We start from the raw sequence: 14,392 nt of genomic DNA, 5'->3' as shown, positions 1-14,392 counted from the left end.
AAATGGGTGTCCAGTTCCCACTTCTCTGCATTGACAGAAGAAACATAAGATGTAATGACTTGTCACTGCCTGCTGTATGGTAGCCCCTCAAAAAAGTCTGTAGCGTGTTTTAAATGTAATGTGGGGGGAGGGGTGCTCAGACCCCCTGCAGACATTTACAGGAATCCAAGCATTCCAATGCAGAACCCAGAAAATATTTTCCCACGGAAACACTGTGTTCTGCCGAACTGTTACAGTCATTAAGATTCTAAGGGTTCCACACTTTAGCTTAACCCTACTAGTTAAATGGCCTCTCCTGGCCTAACCTGGCAAAACTAACCACCATGAAGAACATCGGCACAAGAGGGAAATGTGAGTTCTAAACAAGCCTCTTAGAAAGTGGTTTTAGAATGCAATCCACTCTCAAACTTGGTGTTTCCTAGATGTTTGTGCTATAGGGGACAACGAAAATTTACCAGGGCAAAATCCTCACTCAGGAAAGAGACCAAGATGGTCAAGACACTCAGGCCAAGGGTAGGAAGAAAGGGATGTCGTAAAGAGAACTAACAATGTAGAATTGACCTTTAGGAAGTCATCATCCACACCTTAGCATGGAGAGGCTGAGAGGAGCCTTCCAAAGAGCTTCTGACCAAGGAAACACCACATCCTAAAAGAAATACCAAAGGGCTGGGGGCAAAAACTTTTTAACTAGAAACTTAAGAGTGGGCCCTGTGTCTGCAGAGTGGTTTTAATCATGGCTTCAACCAAATATTGAGCAAAACTATTCAGGAAGAAAGAATGCATCTGTGCTGAAAATGTACAAAATTTTCTTCCTACCATTTCTAAAATGTACTAGTTTGGTTTTGGTCACTCTGACAGGATACTTGAAGCAAAGAGTGAGGAAAGATTTGCCTCTGTTTATGGTTTCCCCAGTTTTAGGCTAGAGTCACCTGACTTACTGCTCCTAGGCTCCTAAGATACTGTAAGATACAGTGTCAAGGCCAGGAGAGTGTGTGACAATGGAAGTTCACCTCAAAGCAGACAGGAAGTAGAGAAAAGGAGACAGTAAGGAATCTCCCAAGGATCCACTTCCAGTGACTCTCTTCACCTGAACGTCAAAAGGTTTTTATATCTCCACAAGCAGCGTCTCCACCTGAGCCTTTGGGTGGGGCCTTCATATCCAAATAGCCACACTAAACAATCCAGGATAACAACTATTTGCACACCGTGTACGTTGTACTTAGTGTTAAAAGTGATTTAAGGATAATTTAGTACACAGGAGGCCACGTGTCTGTCATTTGCAAATACTTCACTGTCTGAGGATTCAGTTAGGCAGGAGGGTCCTGAAACCCGTTCCTCACAGGTACCAATGGACAACTGTCCTTCTGGAATGCAAGGAGTAAAAGAGGAGCTGCATCTGAAATTTAAAAATGCAATGGAATTGCAGGGGGAAAAAAGGCACAAAGACCAAGTGCCTCCAAAAGAGAGGCTCGGGGCTTGTTCTGTGGAAGTGTTCATTATGGATTCTCAACAGCATGATTAACCAAAGCTAAGCTGAGAGGTTCTCGTGAGACGCCCCAGATACTTCTAGATGAAACTTATGACTTTGGGGTGTCTGGTGGTCTGAGTGAGGATGGCCCCCATAGACTCATATATTTGAATACTTAGTCCCAAGTTGATGGAACTGTTTGGGAAGGATTAGGAGGTGTGGCCTTGTCAGAGAAGAGGGGAGGGGAGCTCCGCGGTTCCAAATGCCCAAACCATTCCCAGTTAACTCTGATAGCTCTCTCTGCCTTGTGATTGTGTCTCAAGATGTAAGCTCTCAGCTACCGCCCCAATGCCATGCCTGCCTGCCTGCCTGCCTGTCGCCATGCTCCCTGCTATGACGGCCACATACTCTAACCCTCTGGAACTGTGACCCCTAAATATACTTTTTATTTCATAAGTTGCCTTGGTCACAGTGTCTCATCACAGCAATAGAAAAGTAACTAAGAGAGTGAAATTTAACATGAAGTTACTTTTTTGGGCTCACCAAGAAGCAGTGAGCACGAAAGGTTGGGGAAGGGCAGGGGCAGTGCATGACATAGAGGCCAAGGGGAGGGCAGCTGGCTTCCATGGAGCAGTCTGTGTATACTGGATTAGTGAGTGAATGAGATTCAGGCCCACCTGGACAGGGATGACCCCTTCTCAGCCTCACTGGGTTGACACTCAGCCATTCCATCCCTTTCCCATGACTAGGGCTACCCGTGAGCACTAAAAGGTCACTGGAATCTTCCATGATGTTGGAAACCGAGTTCATAAACAAGAAGTCTCAAAGACATATCCTGGCTCCCCTCCACTCACTGCTGATGGTGGTCATCCTTGCCTTCCACTCATTAAATGGCTGTCACCGTGAGCAGTCCTCACCATTCAGATCAAGTCTGGCCCCCATTCTGCTCTCTGTAGCAGAATGACCTAACTCTGGTTTTTCATCCAGGAAACTCATTTCTCCTAAAGCTCTCTTCTGGCAGAACCTTAAGAAGCAACATAGTCTTCACGATGGCCTGTGTGGGCAGAGGTATGTGCTGAGAGGAATCCTGAGGCGAGTCTCGTCTCCTTTCTCTTTAGGCAAACAGGGTCAAGGCAGAGACCAAGTCAGTAGACTGTAATGCAGAAGACCAATAAGTACTGAAAGATGCACTCCAGACCTATGAAGGGACAGTGTGTGGAACAGTGAGCCAGCCTACCTTGCAGGGCCTGTCAACGCTTCTGAAGGAGGTGAGATTCAAAGTCGAGCTGCAAAGACTTTCCCAGCAGTGGTGGAGAGAGAGGTGGGTCCTGAGTAGAAAGAGTATAGGACATGGAATGAGGATCTCTGCTTGCTTCTTGCTTCTGTCTTTTTTTCTGGTTTTTGTTTTGTTTTGTTTTGTTTTGTTGTTTGTTTGTTTGTTTTGGGGGGGTTGTTTTGTCTTGTTTTTGTTTTTGGTCTTGTTTTGGTTTTAGTACCAGGGCCTTCTAGGTGTTGGACAAGCTCTCTCCGTGATCTGTGTTCTAGCCCCGGATTTTTTAAAGAGGGTTTCACTTACTAGCTCTGAAGTAATACAGAAGCTCAAGCTAGTCTTGAACTTAAGGCTCTTGGGTAGCTGGGACTCAGAGCTGTGCCAAGAGGTTCAGCTTCAGTTCTTGTCGTTTTCCACTGACAAGTAATAATTGTATATATCTGTGGGCTACAAAGCAACGGTTCATTGTTGTTTCCATTTTTGAGACACAGTCTTGTTATATGGCCCAGGCTGGTCTTGAACTTGTGATCCTCTTGCCTCTGCTCCTAAACTCTGAGATTATAGACCTGCATCGTCATGTCAGGCCAAGGTAATGTTTTGATATGTATTTGTAGTGTATATTGATTAAATCAGGCTAATTAACATGTTAATCACCTCTTATATTTTATTTTATATAGTAAAAATTCTCAAAATCTACACTGTCATCTGTTTTGAAATGTACAATGAATTATTTATTGCAAGAGTCACCAATCTGTAGAGTCATCACTTTCATACTGAACAGTTGGGCCTTTAACCAAGTGTCCCTTCCCCCAGCTACTGTCTAACCACCAGTCTACTCCAAGCCTATGGGAAGGAAGTTGGGTATCATTTCTTTCCCCATGCTAGCTTAGTTCACGTAACACAGTGTACACCAGGCTCATCCATGCTATCATAGTTTGCGTTATTGCACCCCTGTTTTGAGACTGTGCGCTGGATGTGTATCGCAATTTCTCTGTTCATTAACGTGATTTGTACTTCCTGGCTACTGTGGAATGTATGGAAATGAGCATGAGTGCACTGTCTTGTGTGAAGCTGGCCGTAGCAAGGGCTGTTTGGGCAGAGCTAGTGGATCACGGAGCCACACTCTCCCTGTGACTCGGATGCAGCATGTTTCACCATTCCAGTAAGTCTCTTTGTGCCCCTGACGATTGATCTCCTAAGGCTGGTGATGGTAGTACCACGTGAGGCTCGAGAGAGTGGTAGCACAGTCCCTCATCAGCACCATCACCATCTAAAATTACAGCAGCTGCTACTGTGAGCCGTACTCCTCTGGGAGCACCTCGCCTATGCATATGTCCATCTATTGGATCCTTGTATCAGCCTTATCGGATAGGTATAGTTTTTAGTGTTCTGTTTTATAGATTTAAACCAGGGCATCAAAAGAGGTTAAAGATGGAAGCAAAGACAGAAGAGATTTGCTGATCAAAAAATACAGGTAAATTAAAAGCTAAGCAAGTAATTCCATCAAGAGAAAGGAGGACTGGTGTGTGTGTGTGGTGTGGGGTGTGTGTGTGTGTGTGTGTGTGTATGTGTATGTGCGTGCGTGTGGTGTGTGAAAGGGGGCAACTGTGAAATGAGGAGAAGTAACTTTTTAGATAGTTTTCTGTTAGCTCTCTTAACTACCCAAGTTGTTGTGGGTAAATTTAAGTTGGTGCTGAGAATCTAGTCATGTGTTAAGTTACAAATGATTGGTTGCTCAGCTATTGGATGGATCACAGGGCCCCCAATGGAGGAGCTAGAGAAAGTATCCAAGGAGCTAAAGAGATCTGCAACCCTGTAGGTGCAACAACATTATGAACTAACCAGTACCCCGGAGCTCTTGACTCTAGCTGCATATGTATCAAAAGATGGCCTAGTCGGCCATCACTGGAAAGAGAGGCCCATTGGACACGCAAATTTTATATGCCCCAGTACAGGGGAACGCCAGGGTCAAAAAGAGGGAATGGGTGGGTAGGGGAGTTGGGGGAGGGTATGGGGGACTTTTGGGATAGCATTGGAAATGTAATTGAGGAAAATACATAATAAATCCACAAAAAAAATGCATATTCACATGAGACCATAAAAAAAAAAGATTGGTTGCTAGGGGGCAACCTCTAGTTACAAGAGGGCTACCACAGGGAGTCATCCACAGTCATAAACCTTCCCAGAAAGAGAGGAGAAATCCCAAGGCTAGAACTGACTGCATTCTTGCAAACAGTTTCCACACAGCATTCTTTGTCTGGAAGGTAAAGACTAAGAAATGTGTGTCCTCAGTGTAAACTTCACTGTCCACCAAAAGCAATCACACAGGCTCTGAGACATTCTGCACTCTCTTGGCCTAACTGCAACCATCACACTCTTAGAGGCACAGGGAAGTTAACTGACTTGTCCAGGCTCCTAGAGCTGGTCTAAAGAGAGAGCTGAAGTTGATTTCAGGCAATCTGGCTACATGCTTTATTTCTTCAATGGAAAGGCACAAGAGTCAGTCTGGGAAGCAGGCATTTTGACCCGTGCCTGGAATGCCAGCGGCTGAGGCAACAAGACTGCAGTGAGTTCTAGATCAGTCTGAGCTTCCCCAGCAAGTACCAGGCTATCCAGAGCTACATAGAAAGGCCTAGTCTGAAGAATAAGAGTCAACCCAGAGCTGTAACTTGCTGGATTGAACATACTGCTACAAAGTTGTAAGAACAGGGCTGAGCACAGCTTTGCAGGTGTGGTTTTTCCCTCCAAGGGTACTGCATGCCAGGATGTCTTTTGCACTCCTTTTAACTCAGCCTAAGACTATATCACTTGCTTTAATTTTAATTTTTAAATATAATTTTTAAATCATATTTATTTATTGGGGGGAAGGGGCTCTCATCACAGCAGCACATTGTAGAGGTCAAAGGACAACTTCAAGTTGGTCCTCTCCTTCTACCCTGTGAATCTCAGGGACCAAGCTCAGGTCATCAGGCTTGGCTACAATCGCCTTAAACCACCAAGCCATCTCGTTGGCCCACCACCACTTTTTGGGAAGCTGTCTCACACTGTTTCAAATGAAGCAGACACTCCTCCATAAGGCATTTTGACATGAGCCCCTCCTAAGTGAGGTTTCTCTTATTCTTTTTGCATGCAACTGATTAGTTAATCCTAAGTATTCCAAATCTTAGCACACACTTGTCCCTACAATAATTTGGGGACCTCACATATTACCTACTTTACTCTTCCCAGAGTAATGATCATATGTCAACAACAGCTGGCAGTTTCTGAAACACCAGCTTTGTACCCAGCACCTGACAAGTGCTTCCCACGAAAACCTTGGTCATTTGGTCTTTACACAAAGTCAGATCTTTCTGTCTTCTCTTAATAGACTAGGAAACAGAGGCTAGTGTGATTAAGGGAACTGTTTTAAGCTATTTAGGGAGTTAGAAATATGGCTCAGTGGCCACCATGAGTCTGTACAGACTTCAGTTTAGATGCCCAGAAAAAGCTCGGCGTGGTGGCCCACATCTGTAACCCAGCGCGGGGGACAGAAGCATGCAGAACTCGGGGGCTTGCTGGATGGCTAACTGAGGCAGGTTCAATGAGAGACTACCTTGAAACAATAAAGTGGAAAAACAATGAGGAAGAGAGAGGAAAGAGAAAGGGGGAGCGAGGGAGGGAAGAAGGAAGGGGGAAGAAGATGGAGAGAGGGAGAGCATCAGGTTGGGAAATGACAGACCCAAGGCTCACATCTAGAACTCTCACCGGACTCTGTGGTCCATATTCCTTCCCAACCTCCTCTTCCCATCATCTGTGAATTCGTCACTACCCAAGTCAATCATAAAAAAATGTCAAACAGATTCAAGGACAGTGCTCAAAGGTGAATTTCAAACCTCCCGCTGTATATTTGCTGGTTAATCACAGTCAGGGGTGAGGCATTTTTCACAGAATGTTGGACTTGTTGCCCACACTCAGATACCCAAGCCAGTGCAAGCCAGAAGGGCCATGGTTCTCATTCCATACCTGCACACATCACACTCTGGGTAGCAATGAGAAGCCGCCCGAGGAGTTTTGCATCTATACCTGTTTTGTCATTGTTCAACTCATCCCCGTGCACATCCTGAGACCTTTGACCCCTAGTTATAGAACATGCATTGCAAATGTTCTTCCCTAACTCTGGGATTTTGTTCTCTGGGTGGTGTAAGAATTGAACCCAGTGCCTCAGATACACTAGGCAGGCAGGCACTCTGCCGCTGAGCTAGCCCCAGCCCTCCTCACAGAACACATGAAACTCACTCATCCTCCATGTAACTATCCCCCAATAACTCAGTTGTGTAGGGCATCCCCAAAAGTGTGAGGCTTCTGAACTGCCAACTCCCCAACACTGTGAAGGTCAGCCCGCTCCTCCCACACCTCTCAGCAGTAACCCATTCTTGGTTTATTTTCTATGGCTGCGATAAAGCCGCCATGACCAAGAGCAGCCTAGAGAAGAAAGGGTTAATTTGGCTTACCATGACCTGATCGCTGAGGAAAGCCAAGGAAGGGATCTGGAGGCAGAAACTGAAGCGGGGACCTGAGAAACTGCCTTGTTCCCCACACCTTGCTCAGCTGGCTCTTTTCTGTAACAGAGGATCGCCTCTCCAGCTTGTCACGTGGCTTGTCCACATCTTCACAGATCAGGAAACAGAAAGCTCCTGTAGGAAATAGAGGCCCAAGGCCCGACCTGAATCCTTCTAAGGATTTCTTAACCTTCGAAAACAGCGCCACCTACTGGGAACGAAGGTTCAAGCACATGAACCACGAAGGACACCAAACTTCACACCCTGAAGTCTCCTTCACATCCCTCATCCAGTCAGAGGCAGAATGAGTAACAGAAGTGACTCCAGTGCATCCAAATGTGCCTCAGGCAACCAAGCCTATAGTCCAAGGTGAAGATACGGTGGGGCTGAAATCAAAGAACTTAAATGATTTAACTAAGGGTTAAATTAACTTAAAGTAAAATCATATGTTGTAAAGAACTGGTGTCAGATTGGTCCCTTCAACATTCCAGCATGGATAGGGGAGGCTCCTGAGGCGTCCACCCACTCCCACCCCACCCCGCCAAGGAGCTAGCGGCAGTTAACAGTTGCTGGGGTGAGGGTGCCTTTTCTTCAGTGGTGTAGCCACTGGTAAGTTGCCCCTGCTTTAATTAAATGACCCACCCCATAGCCACACTCACACAAGCAGCCCTTGTGGGAGGAAAAAGGCATGGGAAGAAGAAAGTCAGTACAAGAGTGAGGGAGAACAGTAATAGGGTAAGACTATGACCGCAATATGTTGTACACTCGTGTGAAAGTGTAAAAATAAATGTATTTGGCTTAACTGACACATTAAAAAGAGCTTATTTCAAATGCCTTCTGTAACATCGAACCGAAACCAATACAATATTCTCTCCGGTTTGAAGGAGACCTTCTAACACTAAGCATTTATAGTCAGATAAGGACTGCTGAGATGATGTACAAACAGGACAAACTGGAAAAGCTGCTCTTTGCAGGACAACAAAGGAGGGCACTCTGCAGGAACCGGTTCTCGTTTTCATGGGAAGTATTGTGTTTACATTGCCCTCGTTTTTCTACACGTTAACTTGCATCTCCGTAGTGCAGTATTTTTCTGCTTCAGAGTCAAGTGGCAACGATCCTGGTTCTAGATAAGAAGACAAAGAGTTAATCAAAGACCTCTAAATAGTGACAGGAAAGATAGTCACGGTCTGGGCTCTGTCTATAGACAGCCTTCGACCTCAGCTTAGCCGCATATGTCACCTTAAGCAATTTGGTGCCTCAGTTTTCTTATCTGTAAGCTGGGCATAACTATAAACACTCTACACAGCTGAGTTTTTAAAAAAAAAAGCATCAGCGACTCCATAAAACCCCAGCTATTGTTATGACACCTCTCTGCAGCCCGAGACTATGAAAACATGCTTCCGTTTATTTTTAAAGTTGATGACCGTCTCTTGATGACCATAAATTCAACAAGATGGATGTTAGCTTTCTCCATGTTTCTCATTGCCTCTCCTAGAGTAGACATGGCCTCATTGTCAGTCAGGTGTAGACCAGCATTTACCCTCGTGGCTTCCGGTAGAGGAAGAGGTGATATCAGCGTCAAGTCCAAGATGTTCTTGATTGTGGAGTCCTCAAAGGAAGTTGGGAATAGCTTAATCCACCACAATTCTATCCCACCTCTGTGTCTGGACGGCTCTGATGGAAGTCCAATGCTTCTGGCTCTGGCCTTGCCTCTGAATGCACTAGCAACGCTGTCACTGCCCAGCCTTCTGTATTTTGTCTCCACTCAAACACAATTTTGGATTTACTGACAAGTATGGGGGTGGGGAGGTATTCCTACCACATTCTCTTTCTGGGTTCTTCCATACTAAAAAACATAACTAACCAAAGAAAAATTAGTTTCAAAAAACATGTACCACACAGACTCCAGGAGAATTGAGTAGTGAAAAACCCTGTGTCTGAGCCAGATTTGGGGATGCACATCAGGAAACGGGAGCAGGAAGATCACAAGTTCAAAGCCAGCTAAGCTACATAGCAAGACCTCATCACAAAAAACTAAAAGGAGGGCTGGTGAGATGGCTCAGTGGGTAAGAGCACCCGACTGCTCTTCCGAAGGTCCGGAGTTCAAATCCCAGCAACCACATGGTGGCTCACAACCATCCATAACGAGATCCGACTCCCTCTTCTGGAGTGTCTGAAGACACCTTCATTGTACTTACATATAATAAATAAATAAATAAATAAATAAATAAATAAATAAATAAATAAATAAATGGAACTGGTTGTGGTGGCACATACCTTTGATCCCAGCACTTGAGAGGCAGGGGCAGCTGGATCTCTGTGAGTTTGAGGTCAGCCTGGTCTACAGAATGAGTTCCAGGTCAGCCAAAGCTACATTCACAGAGAAACCCTATTTAAAAAAAAAATAATAAAATAAATAAATAAATAGAAGAAAAGAAAAAGGAAAAACAACATGAACCCACAAGAGTCAAGAGTTTACATTGCATCTTAACAACAAAAATAAAACCTATCAATTTGGAGGAACGTAGCAAGCAAAGGAGAAGGTTCTAGAATTTCAAGGGCAGCTGACTGTGGAAAAGCATCGAGGAAAGAGCAGAGTGTACGTCAGCAGGGCCTGGTGCTGTCCTACCTAGACTGGTAACGACCAGTGTAGATCAGGTCCCAGTGAGAACCTTCCTGCCCTTCCTCACAGAGCGCGGAGGGAGAAGAGTCTCCTGTGCCTGTTTTGTCAACTCAAAATGCCCTCTGTCAGAGTGAAGTGCTATGGGGTGGCATTTCCTAAGCCCTTCAGGGACAGCAGTATAAAACCTGGAACAAAACCTGGACTCATTACCAAGATGACAGGAAGAACGGAACCACAATGTTATAAAGATATTTGCTATGGAATGAATGAATGAATGAATGAATGAATGAATGAATTCTCATAAGCATCTTTATTTTATGTGTCCTTTTTAGGTTGTACATGTTTTCTACTGAAGTATGTATACTGTTAGGCCTGAGAGGAAAGTAGTTTTCATATCAGGTTAATAAAAAAACGTGTTGAGACTGTCACGGAGGTGTGCCAGCTTCTTAGGTGCAGGAGACCCGAGTGTGTCTGTAGACAGACCCTGTCTGCTGAGCTCACCTCCTTGTCTCTTAGTTTCCAACACCTTTTGCTTTGTGGAACTGTTCTTCTTTTGGGACAAAGTCTCAGTCGCCAAGCGTCCTCAGACTCACTACCTGAGCACGGAAGAATGGATGATTTTGTTCTCCTGATCCTCTTGTCTTGACCGCCAATGAGCTGGGATAACAGATGACCGTTAGGAAATTTGTTTTGCTTTGCTTTGGTTTTTTGAGACAAGGTTTCTCTGTGTAGCCCTGGCTGTCCTAGAACTCAGTCTGTAGAGCAGTCTGGCCTCGAACTAACAGAGATCTGCCTGCCTCTGCCTCTTGAGTACTGGGATTAAAGGTGTATGCCACTACTGCCCTGCCCATTAGGGAGAAAACTCATTCCTCATACTTCTTTAATAGCCTCTCAACTGACCAAACTCCTGCACACTGTGTTCATTTGCTGGTGGGAGTTTACTTTGGGACATCAAGAGTCAGAATTTCCCATGTTCAAGTCATTTGTTCGCCTTGTCTGGGCCTATTAGCCTAAGAGCTAAAAGACCAGTCCCCATCCCCCAATTTAATGGGAAGAGTCTTAATTCCCCTCCCACCATTTCCAGTTTCTTCATCTATACTTAACCAGCTGTGCTCAGAGTGTTGAGATCATAAGAATATATGAATACAAATGTCTATGTCAGTTAAGAATCTGGATGGAAACTAAAACCACATATAACTATTTCTTATTTCATACACAAGGGGAGTTTGATGCATAGAGTAGTAGCAAGCTGTGTCTAAAATTAAATTTTGTGGCTTTTACTACAGCTGGGGTAGTAAAGTCTTATTTATAAGCTTTTCTACTAGTCCCACCTGAAAATGGTGTTTTGGGGTCATTGGAAAGATATTGTGATTTGACACGAAGCCAGAAGGACCACGATTTGGATCTCACTCAACTGAGCAGAACCCTAATCCCTCTAAGTCTATCACCTCCTCTGGGAAGCAGGAATCCTGGCACCTGCCCTCAGCACGGTTAGGGCAGCGGTAGGTGGCACATAGGTTCCATCTGCTAGAGGCTCCAGAGAGGAAACGGGGGAAGGGGAATATAGGAGCAATCAGTTGAAGTGAATGAGGGCTAAAGGCATCAGCTTCATGACAAGTGAAATAGGAGCCCAGAATCCATAGGGAAGGGTTGGCAGGTCTGGAGAGGGAAAGCAGGCAGAGCTACGGGGTGACGCAGCCTGTTAATTCTGCTCATGCTCATGTCTCAGAAAACCATCTTGGTGCTCTCAACTCAGTAACAGACATTTTAGAGAAGCAAGCGGGAGAGAGGAGGAAGGAGGGTAGAAGCTGTAACAGGAGCAGCACAGAGAAGACAACTGGAAAAACCTGCTCTCCTTGGCAATTGATCAGCATGCATGAGTCACCATCAGTGACTCCGCCCCTTTTAAGAGACCCTGCTGAGCCGGTGGCTTGGCAGCCCCAGATATCCTAAGAACCACACCCTCCAGGAACCCAGAATAAGTGTCCTGGGACTGTAGAGTGAACCCTGGCCAGCTCACTTCCTCTAGACCTTGGGGGGAATAGCTTCCTTTCAGAACGGTACAGTATTCAGCCAGGTGGAAACCTGGTTGGAACCAGAATCTACAGGAAAAAAAAAAAAGATCTGACACAGGATCTAAGCAGTATGCCTGACACTGCAAATACAGACCAGGCAGATATGCAACCAGCATTTATGCCTGGACTCCTGAAGGAGCCATTCGGAGGTGACCAGCATCTGTAATCTGGTTCATGGAAGTCCACCCAGTGCTGGGACCAATAAATGGGACCCAAACTCTCAAAAGTCCACTCAAGGGTGAAAACAGCATTTGTAACCCAACCCATGAAGAACTGTCCACAGGTAAGACAAGCAGTTGTGACCTAATGTCACAAAAGACTACCCCGGGTGTTGGACAGGTATCTGGAAGCCCAGGAGGAAATATCAAGAGAGTGAAGACCGGAACCACCAAACAGACAACAAGAGTACCCTAAACACCAGGCTAGCAAAGAAGATGACAGCTCAACCCTTATAGTTTAATCCCTCCTGAATATTTCAAGTACTTCCACTGAAATATTAACAGTGATTTTGAAAGAAAACAATAATTTGACCAACGATTTCATATAAGTCCTAACGCAAAAAATACAAGAACTATGGACAAGCAAGGCATCATGACTCTCCAAAATGTATTCATTCCCCAATAATGGCGTCTGATGAGAAGGAGTTAGATGAAATCCCAGAGAAAGAACTCAATAAGCGTAAGTACAGTCAAAGAAATCAAAAAGGACGTACACTCCTGAGCTAACTCCAAAACACAAGCACTTGCACGGACTGAGAAATTCAGGCCAGTCCATTAGGGTAAACGCTAATAAAGAAGAATAACGAAAAGAAGCATCTTAAATAAAAGAGAGGGAATTTTCAGCCAATCCAATAAAAACCTCTGTAGAAAGATGCATCAGTAGGAAAGCTGGGAAGGGAAGATGCAAAACTAAGCCCCGAACACAACAAGGAAACGTTAGGGAGTTCACTCAATGGCAAAGCAAAAATAAAATATGAACACAGCGGATGAGATCAATAGGACACTATTGATCATACATCTATGAATCATCAGCATAGAAAAAGGAATTTCATGCTAAAAGAATAGAATTAAAAGTAAGATCATAATAAAAAAAAAGAAAGAGATGTCTAACTGGATACAAATATTTTAAAAGCTAAGCAGACAAGCCCATAAAAGAAATCACCCAAGCCGGGTGGTGGTGGCGCACACCGTTAATCCCAGCACTTGGGAGGCAGAGGCAGGTGGATTTCTGAGTTCAAGGCCAGCCTGGTCTACAGAGTGAGTTCCAGGACAGCCAGGGCAACACAGAGAAGCCCTGTCTGAAAAAACAACAACAACAACAACAACAACAAAATCATCCATGTCGTAATTTAGTAAACGAAATATACAGAAAGTATATTGAGATGTGAAGAGAGAAACCCCAAGTCACAAAGACAGTTTCATTAGAATGACGTCAGATTTCTCAATAGCAACTTTACAAGCCAGGAGACCTTAGAACTATGTGCTTAAAACTCTGACAGACAGCAACTGTTATCCCAGTAAAACTATCTGTCATAATTAAAAGAGAAAGAAAAAGTTTCATGATTAAAAACAGACTAAAGAAATGCATGATCTCAAACGCACAGAGATCTGCCTGCCTCTGCTCCCAGAGCGCTGGGGTTAAAGGTGTGTGCCGCCACTGCCCAACAGAAAAGGCACTTTAAGCAAGCGTAACTGGGAAGAGAGTAGGTTTTCCTGTTCTAACATCTGGCAGGATAGAGTTCAAATCAACACTAGACAAAGGAGGCCATCGAAAACACTGGCCGCACAAGCCAAATGATCTGAATCTAATTTTTAGAACTCATAAAAAGCCTGATGTCATGGGGCACATCTGTAATCCTAGCTCTCCTACATCGAGATAGAAGACGGGGACATGAGAATCACCCAGAGCATCATAGACCAGCTACTGGAACTTTCCAGAGTGGCAGAAATATCGAAAGAGCGCCCCCCCTCTTGGTAGGGGGAGAGGACTAAAAGAAAGGACCAACTCTTGAGAGTTGTTCTCTGCCCCACCCCCATGTGTGCACTGGGGCAAGATCCTATCCCTATCACAGGGAAACACAATCAAATATAATTAATAGTCATTAAAGTCACATGCTGGATAAAGAAACAACCCAGCAAGAAGGAAATCAACTTTAAATATGTATGCACTAACCATCGGTGCACCCAATTTCATAAAAACAAGTCCTAAAAGATGTAAAGACACATTAATTCCCACACAACAATAATGGGTAACTTCAGTACACAGATCAATGGACAGAGCTTACCAGTTATACTTACAGGTTATACTGAATAATACTAAATAAGAAACCTGAGTTCAAGGACATTCTTTCCTGCTTTTGTGTCACTTTTTCTAGGCTCGACCATACATTAGAGCACAAAGCAAGTCTTAACAAATATG

General features: G+C 44.5%; 1 protein-coding gene across 2 annotated transcripts in view; it reads left to right on the top strand.

Moving 5' to 3' along the window:
- Nucleotides 1–246: 246 nt before the first annotated feature.
- The window catches only part of Bcl2l14 (BCL2 like 14), a 43,037-nt gene continuing 28,891 nt past the window's right edge, over nucleotides 247–14,392 (top strand). The window contains exons 1-2 of one of the 2 annotated variants that reach the window (XM_021165040.2): nucleotides 247–351; nucleotides 2,587–2,736. The gene's annotated coding sequence lies outside the window, so the exon portion shown is untranslated. Of the gene's footprint in view, nucleotides 352–2,586; nucleotides 2,790–14,392 lie in introns of both variants that reach the window. The other variant, XM_021165041.2, reaches the window with a different exon arrangement.

The sequence above is a fragment of the Mus caroli genome, unplaced genomic scaffold (genome assembly GCF_978045245.1).
Source record: "Mus caroli unplaced genomic scaffold, Mus_caroli_1 scaffold_7, whole genome shotgun sequence".
NCBI classification, from domain to species: domain Eukaryota; kingdom Metazoa; phylum Chordata; class Mammalia; order Rodentia; family Muridae; genus Mus; species Mus caroli.
Note: the sequence above shows the minus strand (reverse complement) of the source record. Positions and strands in the feature narration are given on the sequence as shown.